Here is a 21,783-nt window from a genome sequence, read left to right on the forward strand (position 1 = left end):
ATGCTCTTATCCTTAGGGTTTTAGTAAGTATCAGTAGCAGGGAAGAACAGGTGGAGGTGTGTTTGTTTTAATGGTCGTCTTTATTCATCCAACACTAGTTCTGTAGCATGGATGCAATTTGAAGAGTTTATCCAAGAAAAGATATCTAGTGTCTCTTACTGTACTCACAAAGTTCTCTAGAAACTTAATAGTTCACTATATTTAACCCACTTTTACTACTTTTTAAAAATTTAGCATATGTTCACTATGTACTGTCTATGCGCCAGTCAGAGGTATGGGTATGGAGAACTAAGACAAGGCTGTAAGTGAGAGGTAAATCACAGCCTGAGAGGTCCTCTCCAAGGAGTAAAGGGTCCAAGCCCCATATTAGTCTTCCCAGTCCAGGGCACCTGCACTGAGAAGACAAGCCCCCATAATGTCTGGCTCTGAAAATCAATGGGGGAACCAGAGGGCTGAGGAAAATTGAGATTCCTTTCTTGAAGGAGTCATACACAGACTCACTTGCTCTGAATTTTAGCACAGAGACAGTGTTCATCAGAAGATGAATGCAAGGACTTCCCAAGTTGTGTAGTGGTTCTTCCTGCCAATGCAGAGGGCATGGGTTGGATCCCCAGTCCTGGAAGATTTCACAGCCAAGGGGCAACTAAGTCCATGCACCACGACTACTGAAGCCCAACTCTAGAGCCTGCATACTGAAACTATTGATTCTGCGTGCTGAAACCACTGAAGCCATGTGACCTAGCACCCATGCTTTGCAAATAGAGAAGTCACCAAAATGAGAAGACTGTGCGGCACAACTAGAGAGTAGCCCCCGCTTGCCACTGCTACAGAAGGCCAGCGTGCAGCAGCGAAGAGCCAGGACGGCCAATAAATAAATAGCACATGGTTCCTTAAGTACAATTCAAAAGAACCCTTTTAAAAAAAGATGAACAGGTAAAGAATATGGGGCCTATCTACCTATTTATATACAATGGAATAGTGTTCAGTCACAAAAAATACTACACTATTGGAATTTGCAACAACATGGACATGGGCCTAGAGAGTGTTATGCTAAGTGAAATGATTCAGGCAAAGAAGGACAAACACTATTATTTCACTTATGTGAATTTCACTTATGTGGATTTCATTTACGTGCAATCTAAAAAAAGCATATGAAGGAGCAAAACAAATCAGAAATAGACTCATAGATACAGAGAATAATCTAGCAGTTACCAGAAGGAGGAATGTTGAGCAAAACTAGGTGAAAGGAATAAAGAGGTACATGTAACCAGTTAAGAAATAAACAAATCACAAGGATGTAGGGAATATAATCAATACTATTGTAATAACTTCATGTGTGACAGATGGTAACTAGGCTTACTGTGGTGATGGTTTTTTAATGTATCTAAATGTTGATTTACTGAGCTGTACACCTGAAACACATGATATCATATGTCAACTATACATTAATAATAAGAAGGAAGGATAATTCTAAAGAGTTTTGAACCACCAGAAAAATAGAGCGCCCATGGATAGAAAAGGGGAGAAGCAGCAGGGGAGGGGATGGGGCGGCAACTCTGTTTGGAGCACTTTAAGTCTGAGATGTTCATTGGGCAACTGTATTAATTTTCAAGGCTGCTACAAAAAAATACCCAACAGTGGGTAGCTTCAAACAATTGCAATTTATTTTCTCACACATATGGAGGCTAGAAATCTGAATCAAGACATTGGCATACTTTCTGTAATGGCTCTGGGAAGGGATCCTTTATTTCCTCTCTGAGCTTCTGGCGTTTGCCAGCAACATTTGGTGTTCTTTGACTTGTCGATGCATCATTCCAGTCACATGGCCATCTTCTCCTTGTGTGTCTTCACATCATTCACTCTGTGTGTGTGTCTATTTCTGTGTCTAAATTTCCTTTTTTTTCCCAGAGGGAACAAGTCATATTGGATTAGAGTCCACCATAATGACCTCATTTTAACTTGATGACCTCTGTAAAAACTTTACTTCAAAACAAGGTCACATCCGGAGGTACTAGGGTTTAGTGCTCCAACAGATCGTTTTGGGGGGATGAGTCAACCCATAACAGCTTTCAAGTGAAGAAGTCCAGTAAACAGTTAGATGTCAATGAGATAGTCAAAAGTTAGCAGAGAGATTTGGTCTAGAAACAAAAATGTGGGAGTCATCAGCATTATAAATGGTATAAATAAGGTGGGAGTGAGATCACCAGAAAGTGAGCATAAACAAAATAAAATTTGGAGTCCTTTAGAAGTTGGGAACAGCAGAAGAAACGTCAACATCTCAAACTGGGAAGATGTGTTCTAGTTCCTCATGTAGGTGGAACTCATAATACAAACATAAGGAGCCTGCCAACCCCAGAGTGTCCTTGAATTTTTTTTTTTTTTTCAAAATGCTTGTTTCAGAAGAGAATAGTGCTGAATTCTCTGTAGCTCAGGTGGTACTCTGGTAGTCTGGTAGCTCAGATGGTGAAGAATCTGCCTGCAGTAAGAGAGACCAGGGTTTGATCCCTGGGTTGGGAAGATGCCCTGGAGAAGGAAATGGCAACCCATTCCAGTATTCTTGCCTGGAAAACCTGATGCACAGAGGAGCTTGATGGGCTACAGTTCATGGGGTCACAAGAGTTGGACATGATTTACTGACTACACCACCACCACCAGTGCTGAATGATATTCCTAATTCAGTTTGTCTAAGTAAAAATCATTCTGAAAAACATTTAGAAAGCTAGTGTTGAATTTAAATAGTGCATCTCATCAAAGCTCATTTAAGAGTAAAAAAAATAACAGGAATGGGCTCTGCATAATGATAAAGAGTTGAACCTTAAGGGGTTAGATTTTCAGTTTTCACTTATGAATATATTTTGGATTACATAGTCATGTAACACATTTTCCAAAAGCAAAATTTTCTAGTGGAGATAGAATTTAGAGTTGAATGAGGTTTTCTAGATCATTCTGTTGACAGATCAGCAAAGGGAAACCTAGAGCCAGGAAGCAATCAACCCAACTAAGATGGTCATGGGCTGAGGCTAACAGAGTCATCCATTTCAAGTTCAGCTGCCCTGCTTTACAGTTAAAAAATAAAGGGAATTTGTGAGAAAAGTCATAACTTAAACACTAGCCCAAATCTTATTCTAACAAAAAGTAAGAATGTATAAATATTGCAATTGCATATTAGTATACCATTGATCTTGGAGGTTGTATTGGCAGTAGCTTAGCCTGAGAAATTCCATTTCAGTTTTATCAGAAGCAAAAGTAAGACAAAGTAAAGCTGCATCCTCCACTTAGGGAAGCTTTGTGTTAAAGTGAGGAGGAAATGGAAATATCAATAACCTCAGATATGCTGGTGACACCACCCTCATGGTAGAAAGCAAAGAGAAACTAAAGAGCCTCTTGATGAAGATGAAGGAGGAGATTGAAGGAGCTGGCTTGAAATTCATTCAAAAAACTAAGATCATGGCATCTGGTCCCATCACTTCATGGCAAATAGGTGGGGAAACAATGCAAACAGTGACAGACTTTATTTTCTTGGCTCCAAAATCACTGCAGACAGTGACTGCAGCCATGAAATTAAAAGATGCTTGCACCTTGGAAGAAAAGCTATGACCAACATAGACAGCATATTAAAAAGCAGAAACATTACTTTGCCAACAAAGGTCTGTATAGCCAAAGCTATGGTTTTTCTAGTAGTCATGTGTGGATGTGAGAGTTGGGTCATAAAGAAGGCTGAGTGCTGAAGAATTAATACTTTCAAACTGCAGTGTTGGAGAAGACTCTCGAGAGTGCCTTGTATAACAAGGAGATCAAACTGGTCAATCCTAAATGGAAATCAGCTGTGAATATTCATTGGAAGGACTGATGCTCAAGCTCCAATCCTTTGGCCAGCTGATGCAAAGAGCTGACACACTGGAAAAGACCCTGATGCTGGGAATGATTGAAGGCAGAAGGAGAAGGAGATCGCAGAGGATGAAATAGTTGTATGGCATCACCGACTCAAAGAACATGAGTTTGAGTAAGCTCCATTTGGTGAAGGACAAGGAAGCCCGGTGTGCTGCAGTCCATGGGGTCATGGAGAGTTATACTCACTGAGTGACTGAACAACAACAAAAGAGAAATTGAAAAGGCTTCTATAAGACTAATGAGTTGTTTTCAATTAGTCTTGATAATTAATGTTAAACTAAATAGATTAATTGAGCATATAAGTGTGACTTCTTTTTATCCCAGGGAACTTGATCATCCCCTATCGCCTTATGAATAACCCTTAAACTATTGCATATCAATATTTTCCACTCTATATTTAGAATCAGCTTAAACTTCTAGCACCCCTATAATGAATGTTAACAGAATCCTCTCTCTTTCAGTTAGTATCGCCCAACAGAAAGTTTATCAATCAATAAAAGAGTGAAAAGAAGTTGTATCTTTCTAATTGAACCTAGGCTTATGCTTTGGCCCTATGATGCTTTGGTTGTATGGTGTTTCCAAGTCTCTTGATTTCTCTGAGGCTCAGACATCTCATCTGGGACTCAGAATGATTTTATAAAGAGTGGTGTAAAATAAAAGACAGTTACAATATATGAAATCTTAACACAGTACTTGGTACTTAGTAAATATCAATAAATGACTTTCCTAGTAAATAGTCCTCTTCTAGACATTTTTCTTTCTACCTCAACTTACTTTGTAGTATATCCAGGTTGTTATAGACAGGGAAAATGAACAAAAAGGTATTTTAAATGTTATGTTCCTTTTTATTCGACAACTATAAACATTTACCATCCTTCCAACACCTTTTTGGGTGATCTTTTTGTATGAGTTGATTTCCATTAAAGTGGCAGAATAAGCCGCTCTTGTTTATGTAACTGCATGTATCTGTTTACTACTCAAGGACAATACTGTTTCCTTTCTACTAAGTAAAAGAAACTGTTGTTCTTATGAAATATAAATATTCGTTTAGCACCTTCCCTTTATCTTAACTCTACACAAACCCCACCTTCAGGTTTTATATGTAATCGATTTATGAAAGATAATTTTGAAAAATAACCCCATTTCACTGGGATTTCTCACCGATTTCTAACTTATTTAACTATTTAAAGAAATAGCTGCATAAAAGCTTCTGTAAAGGAAAATGGCAGCTTTTCCTTTAAACAGCAGCCACAACAAGCTGTCTGCTGCTGCTGCTGCTGCTAAGTCGCCTCAGTTGTGTCCAACTCTGTGCGACCCCATAGACGGCAGCCCACCAGGCTCCCCCATCCCTGGGATTCTCCAGGCAAGGACACTGGAGTGGGTTGCCATTTCCTTCTCCAATGCATGGAAGTGAAAAGTGAAAGTGAAAGTGAAGTTGCTCAATTGTGCCCGACTCTTAGCGGCCCCATGGACTGCAGCCCACCAGGCTCCTCCGTCTATGGGATTTTCCAAGCAAGAGTACTGGAGTGGGGTGCCATTGCCTTCTCTGAACAACCTGCCTACTTATGACTAACCCATCCTTGAGGTTCAGACAGTAGGTTAACCTAAAAAATACCTTATAAGTTTGGTCAGAAACATAAACAAGGTGAAATAAACCCGCCCATTCCACTTGAGGCAGTTTTGTCAGAATGCAGAGAGTAAATGGAAACGACTTCCAAAAATGTACACTTCTGCAAGGTGTTCAAGCTTGTGTTCCTTTTGTCTAAAGTTCTGCTTTTAAAAGAACCAGCTGTGGGAGACTGAGAGCCAGAAGTCCAGCACCTTCAGCCTGCACACGCGAGGACTGAAGTGAGAATGGGCTTCCCTGTTGGCAGCATATCTGATGGTTCAGGAAACCTGTCTGGAAAATGCTTTATCACCAAGGAAACACTCCCATTACAGCAAGTCTAGCATCTTCCCACTACAACTCATTTAACAAGCACCAGCTGTAAATAAGATTACACTCAGGAGTAGGGATCTGTGGCATCCTTCACTGGCACCTACCGTAAGAATTATAAATTGCCCAATATGGGGATGGAGTGAGACACTTTAACAAAAGTTCAGAACAACGGCAGATCTGGTACTGAGACTATTGCGCACTAATTGTTTCACTGAGATAATTCTGAGATAATTACACTCCACCAACCGGCAAGTAACCTCACTCAGGCTGTACTTAATCCAGTGTAGCTTGCTATTTCTAAAAGGTCAGGAAATCTCTTTCCTCACCTCTAACTGCTCACCTTTCCTGGGTGCACTATGGGGATGCATAATTCCAATAGAGTGGAAATTCAGTCAGTAGATGGAGTCTGGGCATAAATATTCATAGCCAAAACTTTTCAAAAAAAAAGTCCAAAAAGGAGACTAAGTAAATCACAGCCCCCTGTAGAGATGACTAAGATATGCTCTGACAATTTACATGGATTTGCTTAAAATTCTACACTGCTGTTTAAGATCTCTTTTCATGGCAACCAGTACATCTCTATGCCAGTGTTTAATTGCTTCACTCATACTTTGCTCATTGGAGAAGAAGGCAGGTGCACTCGGAGCTTTTCAAGTTCTTCTTATTCTTTGTGATGCATCTTTCCTTCTCCAGAACTTTGGTCCTTAAAAAAATTTCAAAGATTTATTCACATTCCAATGTGGTCAAGCATGCCTCAACTTATATACAATTACTTGAAAGCTTTGGATTTGTCCTACACCCTGAAGTCTGCTATTGAATTCATTAATGATCAAAACTGTCTAAATAGCTCTTCAACATGGATTCCCATGTATTCTAAAACTTATAAATTCTATAAAATCAATAACACTGTCCCTTACCCAAATATGTGTGCCTGTATGAAGATGTTTGGTATTTTAAATTATAAATGGCATCATTAATTAGTAATAACAGTAATTTACCTTTTTATCACAAACATCAGTTAGTTACTATCTCATTTAACCCAATAAAGTTCTCAAAAGGTTGCTTTTCCTTTAAGAATCAACACACAGAAATCTCATGATGTGACTACAATTGCAGAAGCAATAAACAAAGGAAGAGTTTTAGCAGTCTTGTGCTTTATCTTCTCAAGATTTAAGAAAACTACTAAAAATTTCTCTTGTCAGGGTAAGACATCCACGGAGAACCAGCTCAAGATGAATGAGAACTTTTGGTACTTTTTGTATTCGATCACCAACCAAACGGTGCCAGCAGCCATACCTTGTGAACTGATATCATGGGATTTTGTCCAATGACTGTCAAGACCTGAACTTGCCTGTCACAGTTAATTTCAGGATAAAGTAGAATTTGTTAATTCTATGCAAAGCAGTTAAGATATTCAAATGCAAGGAGCTTTTTTTTTTTTTTTTGCCTTAATTTTTGTTTGCCTTGTTTTATTGTTTTACCATTAGTGGGAAACTCCATTAATCCAAAGAATTTAAAGATGGAACTTAAGAATTAAAAAGTACCAATAGATAGATAGTACCAGATAGATTTGAGAGTTCTAACATGATTTGCCTGGCAACACATTTTTTGGATAGCCCTTCTTTTTTAAGCACAGGTTAGCTGGGAAGGAAATATATGACTCTAGCATGTCCCAAACCCAATGCTGGTGGAAGTCAAGAATGTTACCATATTGCTTACAGTTTCCCCTGCTCATTTGCAAGGTATAAAAAGAAAACCGAATATCTTTTCACAAATTATTGTGATATTGATCTACATAATTATATAAATGACTTTAAAATAATCTATTTGGGAACTTTATTGAAAATTATGAAAAGACCTGACTTCCTTGGTGGCTCAGAGGTTAAAGTGTCTGCCTGCAATGTGGGAGACTGGGTTCAATCGCTGGGTCAGGAAGATCCCCTGGAGAAGGAAATGGCAACCCATTCCAGTATTCCTGCCTGGAGAATCCCATGGATGATTAAGCCATTGAAACGTCATCTTTATCCCTCTATTACCAAATTGTAAAATAAAGAGAAGACTATACATACTTGTTTACTTGCTCTTATAAATGAAGTACCATGAATGTTTGATCAAACATGTTTCATGTTTGATCATCAGGAGACTATAGAACTGAAGGGGAGACCCATTTCTTCCCCTCCTCTGACTCATGTAGCTATTGGACTAACAGGGGTTCAGTAAATAGTTTGGAAAATTGCTCTTTTCTTCCTTAAAATCCAATTTTTTAGATGGGTAAAAATGAATGTTTCTTCTTTGGGATTAGGGACTTCCATTTTAGAAGATCTATTTCCTGTCATATTTTCTATAGCACATACTTATAAGCCTCAGGTGAAAAACAAGTAGTTAGCTTTTGGAAGTCCTATAGGTCATATGCAACCTTCCTGACATATAAATTGTTTTTAAATGGGTTTGGTGAGACATGAATATACTCTTCCAAATTCAAACCCAAACTCCAAATTTTCTTTCCTGTTTCCTGTTTTCCAGGGATTTCTGAGAATGGCCACTTCATAGTTCAGTTGTGAAATAAAATCTTGTTATCACCATCCAGGGATGTGAAACCATAACTAAGGGGAGCTAGAAAATGTATAATTTGTTTTTATGGCTTCCACTATAATTTCATGAGATTTCTTTCTCCCTTTCTTTCTTTCTTTTTTACTTTCCTAATATACTCACTTATTAAAAAGCTTTCTGGCACCATGATTAGAGCATAAAAGATTCTGAAAACACAAATCAAAGATGAATGCTAGTTTTCAATAGGAATGTCTTCCCAATCTCTTTTCTTCAATCTTCTAGTTTCATAAAAGAGGTGATGTCATAATTTATGATGTTAAGCTGACTGGTGAAATGTCATTACACAAGTGATGTTTTGATCGATGATGTTAGGCTGGTTAGCAGGAAAGTGTCAAATGTCACTTTTGTGACATAAACTGGCAGTTACGATTATATAATATCAATTATTCTTTGGAAAACTGCATTAGATCAGTTAGAGCTGAACCAATTTAGTTTGAGCAGGTTCATATTTTTTTTCTAGCTGTTCATCCAGTTCTAATTATTAGGAGTAAAATACACTTTGGATGTAGTTTAGATTTTCATAATGTCCTCCATGGAAGTGTAATGGGTGCCTTACATGCCCCTTGTGTTGTACAAAGAGGTGCAAGAAGAATCTGTACTGACCTTCCAGAAAGGAGGGTGTACCTTGAATCCTCTTCCTCCTTAATTGAAACTCTTGGAATTATTTTAATTGCTAGTTGAGATTTAATTGAAATATGACATTATAAAGGAACATATTTTAAAGAGTCTTACTTTACTTGATTTTCTATGAATGTCAGCTGCTAAGTTAATTTCAATTTAACCCAAAACTTCTATGAATATTTACCCCTCTCCTTTTCTTTACAAATTAAAGTGAATATAAGAAACAAAAGAAGTGAATAAACATTTTCTTATTGTCCATTACTACATAACACCATTTTGAAAATATGATGGGTTCACCAGAAAGAAATGGTGGCACAAAACTCAAAACCTTAAATATTAAACTATTAATCATGTATCATGATAGCAGCAGCGATCATTTATTGTAATCACCATACACAGGCACTGGTTTAATTCTTTACACACATTGTTTTCTTTCTTCCTCATGAGCTAGATATGATTTCTATCATTTTGCATATGAGAAAAGTGAGGTTTAGAAAGACTTAAGAATGCAACAGAAAATGAACAATTTGTAAATGTTAAGTTTTCCCAGGAATATGGAGCAATTTGGTATAAGACATACATGGGGAAATGCATCAATAGCAAGTCTCTGCCATCATTAGACCCCAAAAAAGAGACTCAGTAGTTGAGCCCTGGGATGATAGCTAAGTGCTAACAGAATGAAGAGCAAAGGGGAGCTGGGGTAAAGCGAGTCCATCCATGTGTGTGGACTCTGTTCAGGGAGTGGGAATTAGGATGAGGAAGAAGTGTAGACTGGCCCTGATCGGGAGCAAGATTAGACACCTTTAACACAGATCAAATGCAACCTGAGTAACTGGTACAAATTCAAAAACAGATCTTCCCACTTGGTCCAGGAGATGCCATGCTGAGCCAGTCATTAACCACCCACTTGTTGAATTTTCAGCAGAGAAGACTTTTGGGTGAGGGGCCAGGGCATCCAAGGCAGGAGGTGGGCCCTCAGGCAGTAACATGTATTTACCAAGTGATACAGCTATATTTCAATAATTGTCCAAGACATAAAATCCTGCGATTTAAAGTTGAGCATCTATAAAGAACACAGACTCATAAGAGGTTGCTGGCCCATATCTCATGTTTTCAATTCTATTCCTCATTACTGCATAATGAACTGCCTTCTTCCTACAACAGTTTAAGCTATTCCCACAAAGACATTGGACTGATAGCTCTCTCTAAGCATTTCAGTTCTACAGACCTGCTTTCCTTTCTACAGATATGATTTTGGTGAAAACTAGAAAGAGATTGGGTTTACTGGAGCTGAGAAAATCCATGGGAATCACAGAGGAATGTGAAGTCCTAAGCCAAAACCAGACATTCTAGAACTTGGATGAAAGGCTCTCATGTTCCCTTTCAGGCTCCATCAGACCACATCAAAAAGAAATCAACCAGTAAATGTGTCACATGAGAAAGGATTGCATTCTTGTTCTTGGCAACATTCTAAGTCTTTACGTTAAGTCCTTATGGCAAGTTATATTTGCTTCCATCCTAGTTTCTCCCCCTTTATTCTCATCTATGTTTTTACCTTAGTTTTACCTTGGCTTCTACATTGCATTTCACCAAAAAAAAAAAAAAAAGCCAAAATATTTGATGTGGAAGGTGAGGAAAAAACAGAAATGGTTCCTGGGGCTTTGGAATTTTTCTTACGGATCTAACTTGGACAGGGAAGTCACCTTGAAGGTGACTACCTGAGAAGGCAAGACAAATAGCAACAAACACTTGCTCAGTGCTTTGTGAATCTGCAGATACTCTTATATAACAAACAATGATTCTCCCAACTTTGCAAGCTCATGGTTATTACTCTTTCCTTTAACACACACACACACATACACACACACACACACACACACACAAGCAAAGCTCAAAGGAGTTTAGCCAAAGAGCTAGTAGGTTGTCTGAGTACTCATCCCATGATCTTTCCAGCATAATGTGGGGATCTGTAAACTCTTCTCATTCTGGTTGTTAGGAAAAGTCCTGATTACTCTTGCCACCACTTGAAAATCAATAAGCTTAATCTTTCCTTGATTCAAGTACTGACCACTACTCTCTTCCTCTTCACCTAATTGTATTCATTCAACAAATGCTAATTGAGCATCTATTATGTGCCAAACACTGTCCCCATGGCTGGTGGTAGGATTGTTGGTCAAATAATGCATTCTTGAAGCTCACATTCTCATTCTGTCTTGCCTAAAGAAAATTGTAAATAAAGTAATTTTGAAACTCAGTGTCCCATGACTTTTTTTTGCATTAGAAGCAAATCACTAGGTCCTGCTCACAAACAAGGAGAGAAGATTACACAAGGGCATGAAAGCTACCAGGTGGGAGTTTGGGGAAGTATTTAAAGGCATTGTACCACAGAAACTGAGGTATCTAAGAGGCCAAAATCCCTCCAGTTCAATGAGACCATTTTATGGCACCTAGTGAATCCTACAAGTCAAACTTGCCATTCAAAGATAGAAATTGTGTCTCTTAGCTTCAGTACTATTTCTTAATTTCCACTCAGAAACAAGCTATTATGCACTTGCATTGTAAGCTCTCTGATGGTTGATTTTGTCACCATAAGAATGTTCCATCTGAAAACTTTTATTAAAGACTAAGCTCCATTTCAGGCTTCCCAGGTGGCGTGGTGGTAAAGAATCCACCTGCCAATGCAGGAGACGCAAGAGACGTAGGTTTGATCCCTGGGTTGGGAAGAAAATGGCAATCCACTCCAGTATTCTTGCCTGGAGAATTCCATGGATAGAGAAGACTGGTGAGCTACAGTCCATGGGATCGCAGAGAGTTGGACTCGACTGAGCATGTGCGCAAGCACCATAGCACCATTTCTGGCCATCAAAGTCACACCTGTATCCTAGGTCAGCCATTATTGCCAACAATAGTTCTGTGTAGGCTCCAGCCAGTTTCCAATAGGTGCAGGCTCCCTTCAGACCAGTGCTATGTATACCTCTTGCCTCTGGCAGACACGTGGCTGTTTTTATTGGCACCACAGCATGGGATGCTTTAGGAACATACTTTTATGCCCGAGACCATGCAACCCAGAAATGTGAGGAATTAATTTGAGGTTGGGGAAAATGTTAACCAATGAGGACTGGAAGTCAATGGGGAAATGCTTCTTCCTTTGTCCCCTCTTGTGCCCCAGGAACATTCAGAGACACATTCCATTTTATGGTCCCATAGGACGAGCAGCCTGTCCTTTCTTCTCTCCCATTTCACTCTAGTTCCCTGAGATCATGTTCCCAAATAAACTCCTTACATATGGCCTTTTTCTGAGATTTTGCTTCTTGTGGAATCCAAGCTAAGACAACCTTCAAGCTTTAATGACTCAGAAAAAAATCAAATTACTGATGATAAAAATTTCAGTGTTATACACAAAACACACATGCTGCAATAAGCCTGGTTAAGAAGGCATTTCATAAAATGTGCAACTTACCAGATGTTGTCCATTCTGAACACTGAAACATTCATCCTGATAGTTGGCACACTGGACCATGGCTTTCTCTATTATGATACTTAGCTGTTTGAAGACTCACTCTATAACAAAAATAATATGATATTTTCTATAAGTATTGATACACATACACTTACCTGAGGCAAAGTTCCCAGGAGGACACTAGCAACATCTCTTGGTGCAGCTGAACCTCAGGGGCAGAAGGGCCAGCAGACATGGTGTAATGTGCTTCGGCAGTATACCAAGGGATGTACTATGAGGCTATCTCTCCCTTGAAGGAAAGTCAGGCCTGCTGATTTCCCTTCTTATCAGGCAATCATGAGAGAAGATTTGAGGAGAAATAGGCACTCTGGGCTTGCTTTGTTTAAAGAAGTCTCAACTTATAACCAAAATTGTTAAGGGTGTTCTGAGGAAGTACAGATGGCTAGCATCTGGAAATCTTACGATTTCTGGTCCCTTGGGAAGTGATTTAGAGCAGTTCCTTATAAACCTATGGAAAGTTTTATACTTCATACCAAAGAAGGAAGCCCTCAGTCCCTGTTAGGTCAGCTGTCAGGCAAGCCAGAAAGAGCTCAAAGGTCATCCTTCAGAAAATCCTACTCCTCCCTTCACAAGATATTACAAATGCATAGTGGACGGTGGTGACAGTCTTCCAGTTCCTCACCATTTAGGATTAGTGATAGCTTTTTTTTTTTTTATCAGCATGGCCAAAGGAATGTTCCTAAACTATTCTATGTTCTCCTTTATTCACCAAACACGGCTGCTATCACATCATTTGTGCCTCTTGCTTGGGCAAATTCTGCTTCTGCTTTCAATGGCTTTATTGTCAGGTGTTAGTCTTGCTTAGGCATTTGACAAAAGTAGAGTCACTGGCTCAGCGTGTTCAGTGGTGATTTTCACTGAAGGCTTTGCTTTCATCCATCACATTCTGTGCAACGCTGGTCGCGGCTGGCTGCAGGTGATTGCAGCACTCCAGCTCTCTTGGCTGCACTGCTGTGTCTGCCATCTCCATAGCCTGATGGAGGTTTTCCTCTGGACTTTTGGAAGAGGCTTTGGATGTATAAGACACATGAAGGAAACGGGTACTGATACCAATGTTTTTTCAGATTTTTTTTTTTTTGCTTATATTTGGAATTGAAAATACATTTCTTTTTTTGCACTAGGCCATGTTCCTCCTGTGAATAACATCATTACATTTCTTGCCAGTCCCCAAGAGTGTAGGAAGACATCCAAGGTGCTACCCTTTCATTTTGTTGGCTTGCAGATTTCACTAGGTGCCTTGATAGTATGTCATAATAATGAATGGGTGGGGGGATATTTTAGACACCTGAGAAACCTTAGTTCTTTGGGTAAAAAGACTTAAGAGACTTAAGACAATGTATTCTCGACCTCTTGAATGGGGGCTAAAGCGTAGTGACTTGCTTCTAACGTGAATCATAGGCTCCTTCCCCTCTTGAGCCTTGAGATGACCACAGTCCTGGCTGACCCCTTGACTGCAGCCTCTGAGAGACCCTGAAGCAGAGGAACCAGCTGAGCCAGCCCAGATTCCCAGCCCACAGATAAATAAACAATTTTGAGATAAAGAAATAGTTTTAAAGTCAATCATAACACAGTAACAGCAAATACAGCCCCCTTCAGTTACAGGCTGTAGGAAGCTCAGTCTTTTCTTGTGGGCCATTGTAACAGCATCCTTTGGTTGCAATATCCAGGAATTGTCTGTAATCTATGATCTCCTTTGAATGCAGGCAGCCATTTCCCACTCCGGGATCACTAAGCAACATTCAACCTGTCAGAAACTAGGGCATACAAATTCTATTACAGCCACTATATTTAACACAGGAGCCTGGCTAATAAGGTCAGAGATGTATTTTACAGCCTAAGCCTGGAATCACATCTTTTTTGGACTAAAGGCACTTTCTATAGTTCTGATTGAAAATAGCAGTTATTTTTTTCTCCCCCTGATCAGTTATCTTTACTGAAAATGTACAGTGCTGTCGCTCCTGACAAGGAGGACATGTATTAGACACCATGGGCTTGCACTTGAATACCCAAGTGATGCATTACATGAATATAATTTACATAATGAGCCAGGGGAAAAGCACATCTTAGACTGTGCATGCTTGTCAACATTTAAAAATGTTGAAATCTTGACAGAGAGTTGCCTCTTAGGGTGAAGAAAAGAATGAATCTTACCCTCCTCCCCCTTCAAGCTCTGATCTGGTGACATGCCCCAAATATTACTCGTAGAGGGAGTTCACACCAAGAAATAAACCTGTTGTATGTTCAAATGTTAATAAAACTAGTACATTGAACTTACTTGGATGCTTTAGAGAATATTTCTTCTAGTTTTTCAATGAATATGAAAAGATTAAATTCAAACATCAAGTGGATTTTATGGGTAAGTCTCTATTTATAAGTGGGCATCACATAAAAACTGTGATTCCTTAAGGAATTATATATTGCCTTGTCATTAGTGGCAGGATTATAATTATAAACCTTGTTGGACTGAATAATTAAGAAACTGTAATAAATGACTATGCTATAGTAAGGCCCTTGGATAATGAAAACAGCAGCATTTGGAAGAAGTTGTAGTAAATAACTCTTTACACTTGGGTCAAATGCATTCCCCATGGCAGCCTTCATAACCTCACAATGATTAATTAGACCTTAACAATTATACCAGAATTTCAGAAGTATTTTAGTGTTTTATTAGACCTGTGCTTCCTGAGCTCAGGTAAAATGAGCTCTAGAAATCCAAGCAGACTTTTTGGACTGCACGTAGTTTCAAACAAACTTGCTTATAAATCTGAACAGAATGCATTGCCTATATCAACTGTAAAGTAAAATACTTTTCTAATATGCTTTTTGTCCATGTTTTGAGATTCAGGACTATATCTACCAAAGCGTATCTTCTTAGTAGAAAGAAAAAGCCTACCAAAATGGCTCTTTGGCTTCTCAGAAACAGCACTGAACCCCATTCCTCCAAATCCACCTTGTTTAATTAATTCAACTTTTTAAAAATATAATACATTTTTTAATGCTTATCGAAAGAACAGACAGGAGGGAGAAAACTTTTAAAGGTGAGAGTTTATGGAGCTATAGATAGTGACAGATGCATAGGTGGATAATTATCTTCAAACTCATCATACATTAAACATGTACAGGTTTTTTTTTGTATATCAATAAAAAATAGGAGATGGACAAGATGGTTCAATAACATCACACACTCAATTGTCATGAGACAGTGAAGGACAGAGAAGCCTGACATGTTGCAGTCAGGACACGACTTAGCAAGTAAAGAGCAATGAACAACAACAAAGAACATAAAAGATAATAGAGTTTATAAAATACAATTTTTGTACTCTTTTCATTTCTTAGTAAATAAGGTGTTTGAAGGGCATTTTTGATGTTTTAAAATGCCTGCTGTTACCTTGGTCCACTTACTAAGTATTACTAAGTGCCTAGTGTAGCACCCAACTAGGGGTATACCATCTGTTTCCTAGCCTGGCTCCAGTACCTGAAACAAGAAGCCCAGAGGAATGCCAAAAAAAAAAAAAAAAGAAAGAAAGAAAGAAAGAAATTCTGACATATTTTGGCATTTATTTGCCCTATAACCTACTGATCTTGGCAAAGTTCCTAGGATGGGATGGCAGAAGCCACCCATTGACCTGAATGAAATCTATCAATCCTGCTCAAATGTTAGCCAGCGAGTAATTGCCTTACATACTAACGATTGAAATGCCAAAAGAATCAAAAGCCCTTTCCTTTTGGAATGAAAAGTGGTCAGGTGGTCACTCATCCTTTCTGGAGGATGTGGCCACTACCAATCTCTGATGCTAGAATGCAATTGTACAACAATGGCCTTAATAAACAGGGCTTGTTCCTGGGTTCTCTATTTACCTTCACTTACAGCCTCTGCCCACCTCAGGTCCTTGCATTGTAAACTCACTTTACAAGCCAGGTCTTCACATGGCTGGCCGCTTTCATTTAAATACCTAACCAAATGCCACCCTTTGTAGTGGTCCATTCAAACTTTTCCATTACTTTTGGTTTTGAGGTGGCTACAGTGCTTTCATTTCAAACCCCAGACGCACTATTCACTAATGTATTTAGCTGTGGAGACTTGGGCAAAGACTGAATCTCTTTGTATGTTTACAAGTATGATATGCATATATTTTTGTTTTTCCTTCATTATTTCAAAAAGGAATAAAGGCAACCAAACCTATTCATATTATTCAGGTGTTTTCCATTTGTAGTACCTTGATATTTCTTAGTTGACTTAGCTGTCTTAATTTGATTCTAGGAACAATCTAACTTCTGTGTTTTCTTTTTGCCACATTAGGTCACAACCATTTGTTTCTCCTCTTGGTAAGTTGATGCTAAGCATTTATGTATTAGTCAGCAAAGGTTATCTCGATGGGCCGAATGAATTGAGAGACTGAGACCAAAGTTTAGACAATCTAAGTAAATACCTGTAACTAAAAATTAAAGAAGGTAGGAAATGAAAACTTGAGCAGCATTTCCCAGATTTTCTGCATTGCTGTATTATCTAAACAATTGCTCAGCATTTCATTTTAACTTAGCAGTATGGTTACTTTGAAATTTATAAGAATTGGGAACATTTGATCACCTTCACTTGAGAATCAGATGTAAAACTATTCTTAGAAATGAGTGAATTCTCAATTGCTTTTCAACGGAAAAGGATTTTTTGGTCATTAATTGGTGACATTGTTTGGTATCATTTGCTGGTGATATTGAGAACATTATGTTTTTAGCTGTGATCTGATATGTGAATCAAACAAATTTGAAAAATTATGCTTTTCTCTATGAACTATTGCAACCCAGTCAGGCCTCTGAAAATGTTTGCCATTGCCTCATAATATGACTGGTAAAACCAATTTTTATTGTTTATTTTGTCTGGTTTTTGCTGACTTTTGATGCAATTATGAGTACTTTTGGAAACAAGAAGAGAAAGACAAGTTGTACATATGCCCCATCTTTATGTAGTTTGGTTGACTCCTAAGAGAAGAACTAGCTAATAATTAAATATATGCAAAGTTAAAAATAATTAGCTGATTAAATTTGTAATATAATTTAATATAGGGGAGCTGTGATAATGAATCAGTTAATTGAAGACTCTTGAGACATGTGATTTGGAAGAGAAAGTTTAGTGAGACATGAGGTCTAATGGCCTTAAAACAGGAAAAGGGTACTCACAAGTAGGGAGGAAGAGACTTGAAACACAGTCTCCAAAGATCAGGTAACAAAGGATGCTCTTCCACCCGATTTGTTTGGGTAATTTAATTCCGCTTGACCCATCGGCATGTTTTGTTTAGCAAGTGCAATTAAAGAGTCCCAGTATCAGCAGAGACATAGTTCCAAGAAATGGAGTAAAAAATGAGTATTCAAAGTATTTTTTTTTTCTTTCTCTCTCTCTCATCTGTCTTTTCCAAAAGTTATCTATTCCCAGACAGTTTGTGTCAGTCACTGAAGTCTATGGTTGATTTTTCTGTGAGGTGAGTGTTAGACCAATGGACAGACCTCTTTCCATAGTTTAAAGACTTTAGAACATCATCATCAACAAGTATTTTATCTTTTAAAGAATCTGGCAACTCACTCCAGTGTTCTTGCCTGGAGAATCCCAGGGACGGGGGAGCCTGGTGGGCTGCCATCTATGGGGTCGCACAGAGTTGGACACGACTGAAGTGACTTAGCAGCAGCAGCAGCAGAGGAAATATAATGAAAATACTGAATGTTCAATGGTTACAGTGAGTTTTTCTCTTCTGTTATTTAATCAGGGTGTTTATAGACAAATTTTATTCATGTGCCATATTTATCAATGTTGCCATCTCTACTAGAGAACTTCTCTATTATGTTCTCCTAAGTTGGTTTGAATTAAGTCAAATCTTCCTTAGTCGCACACTAAGAAATATTTTCCACTGAAGCACAGGTTTGAAGTGCTGCTTACATTTCTTCTACTAAACATTTGAATAAAAGCAAAATAGCCATAAGTCTGTTCTCTATGTCTGCATCTCCATTGCTGCCCTGTATATAGATTTATCAGTACCATCTTTTTAGATTCCATATATATGTGTTAATATATGATATTTGTTTTTCTCTTTCTGACTTACCTCACTCTGTAAATAGGCTCTAGACACATGTGGGGGAGGAGAAAGGAGAGGGTGGGATGATGAATGGAGAGAGTAGCATGGAAACATATACACTACCTTACGTAAAATAGATCGCCAAAGAGAATTTTTTGTGTGACTCGAGGAACTCAAACCAGCACTCTCTAACAACCTAGAGGACTGGGGAGGGATGACAGCTGGCAGGGAGGATGGAAAAGGAGGGAATGTATGTATACCTAGGACTGATTCACGTTGATGCATGGAAGAAACCAATGCAATATTGTAAAGCAATTATTCTTTAATTAAAAATAAATAAACTTAATAAAAAAGGGAAAAATTTAAAAACCTATTAAAAGAAACCAAAACAAAATAGCAAAAAGGTTAAAAATAAATGTTTCATGTACCACTAATTGCAGATGTATAATTGAGAAATTCTAATAGAGTCACAGCCTCTGTTCTCTCTTTAAACTCCGAAAATATTCATTCTCCTCAGATAACATACCCTTTGCTGAATTAAACAGCCCAGCCAATGCACAGAATTCAAGGACAAAAAACAAGCAAATGCAAACAAATGAGTAAACAGAGTCAATATGTTTCTGAGTATTGAAAAAAAATGTACAATTTCTTTTAGGTTTTTTTTTTTTTCCCCAGAAATGCCTTTGGTTACAATGCTCAAACTGCTTGACTTGAAGAAATGAGGTGTTATATTATTTAACATGTTAGACAAAATAGTTTACCATAAGACCTTTTATTATTTAGGTTTTAAAAGGACATGAAACGATATGCTTTTGCTTGATTACTACTGCTGCCTACCTGGTGGTTTAGTCGCTAAGTCATGTCCGACTTTTACGACCCCGTGGATTATAGCCCTCCAGGCTCCTCTGTCCATGGGATTCTCCAGGCAAGAATACTGTGGTGGGTTCGCCATCTCCTTCTCCAATTTCCTACCTGGTCTGCCACAGTTGTCTTTCTGTTCTCTGAGAGCAGACATATTTCCCCTTCACTTTTGTTTCATTCAAGAAATCCCTGTCCATGAGAATGAATCTATGACACTGTGACATATTGAACATAGGCATCCCACTGCAGGCCATAAGCCTTTATCCAGGGCTGTCCTTACTGTGGGCTGCACATTAAAATTACCAGTGGGGAACATGTAAAAGATACCCATACCTGAGTCCTAACCATGGAAATCTTAATTTTATCACTCCTTGGTGGAACCCAGCTTATAGTAGCCTCACCAAGGGTTTCTTTTATAGAGCCAGGTGGTTTGATTGGTTGATTAATTTTTTTTTTCTCTTTTCATTATGGCAATTGTTGAGTACCTTTAAAGGACCAGGTAGCCTCAGTCATAGTCAAATTCAGATATGGGACTTATGCAACAGAGAGAACACTTACCACCCCAAGTTCTTCCAGTTATGACCTCTCACTTGTCATGGACAGGAAAGTAGAAGACTGAAGAGCATTTCTTTTAATAGGCTTGGCCTCTCTGTGTTGGCAGGGTGCCTTGGCAGAACTGGCTTTCCTGCATGCATGCAACAGAATGCAATGAGGACCTTGACATTAATCAGGCTGGGTCTTTTCCTCATCTCTGCAAAAGAACAGCCTCGCAATAACATGAAGAGAGAAGGCTGTTGTATCCTGGCTGGATTCCTCTCCCTATGTTGTTGGGGAACATGGGGCCCTGAACTTGGAACATTTATAATAATGTTTGGCAACAAGAGCCCTGGTCAGATTTCTGGATGGAAAAGCAGTAGGAGGTTGGAAGTCACCATTTTATTCTTGTTTAGGAAATGAAGCCTTTTCTTTTTCCCTAGCTCTGTTGTCTCTCCTGAGTTTTATGTCAGGAAATGTGAAGCTGCTGATAGCCTGTTGCTGAAATTAAGTTCAGGCTTTCCCCCCACCCTCTTCCTCTTTCTGGTTTCCCTCCCTGAAACTTGGGTTCATGACAGCTTGTTGTTGGGCAGGGCATTAGCCTTTTGTAATTTATTGCTTTTAGATTAAATCTGGGGAAACTCAATATTGCAGTTGAATGATTAGAGCAATACCCCTTGGAGTAATAAATTTTCTTTGGTGCTGTGCATCTCCAGATCATGTTTCCCTTCTAATTACATTTACATAAATGATATTCTGTAAAATTAAATTAACATTCAAACGGTTACACTGGCAGAGAGAGACAAAAATTAGTTACCAAGTTGCATCTCCTTAAAAAAAAAATCTAGTTCTTTTCATAATATGAATCACAACCCTCTCTCAAGTGTCAGCAATCAACAGAATCTTGGTTCCAGAAATGCACAAGGATGTTTGTCACTAGCTAATGGAGATGTTTTGTTTCTTTCCTGGAGATTTAGACTGTAAAGCCTCATTAGACAGTGACAATGGTGACTTTTCAAACTTGGCCACTAATGAATTGCTAATCTTACTTCCAGCTTCTCGCCTTGGAATCCTGCAGTTATCATGGGAAATGTTCAAATTGAACAGGCACACAGGACTTTGTTCCAGTCTGTGCCTTCCTCCCCAGCCACCCCTACTTTTCTGCGAGCCTCACGTCTAGGAATCAACAGAAGGCTGGTCACAGGTCACAGGTGCCATCCAAAATCTCCTTACCTTTCTATGATCTCTTACACCACCTCAGTGGGTTTCTATTTGTAAGAGTTTAGGTCTCTTTAGAAATGTACTATTTGAAGGGCTTGAATCAGAATCATCAGAAAATCTACCACTTCCTTGTCTTAGCTAAGAATGTTACCTCAATTATGTTTACAAGTACAATGTTATGTCAACATAAAGAACCATTTCATTTATATTTTTCAGTGAAACCAATCAATGTCTGTGAGTGTGATTTATGTAATAAAAATCCATGTATCTCTAGGGGGGATGTTTAACCAAAATATTACTAGTAGTATCCTTAACATATATGTGTTGAGCACCTACCAGACTGCTTTGATTATCACTGGAGATAAGATGGAAAAGATGGAAAGAAAAAGCCGAGGTACCTCTTGTTCTCACAGATATTACAGTTTACATGGAAAGAGAGATAATCACATTGGTAAATGTTAAATTATAAACCGAGGTTAGCATGCTGAAGAGGAAACACAGACCTGGGAGAACATGAATGTAAA

Source organism: Bos taurus, chromosome 11 (genome assembly GCF_002263795.3).
Source record: "Bos taurus isolate L1 Dominette 01449 registration number 42190680 breed Hereford chromosome 11, ARS-UCD2.0, whole genome shotgun sequence".
Lineage (NCBI taxonomy): Eukaryota > Metazoa > Chordata > Mammalia > Artiodactyla > Bovidae > Bos > Bos taurus.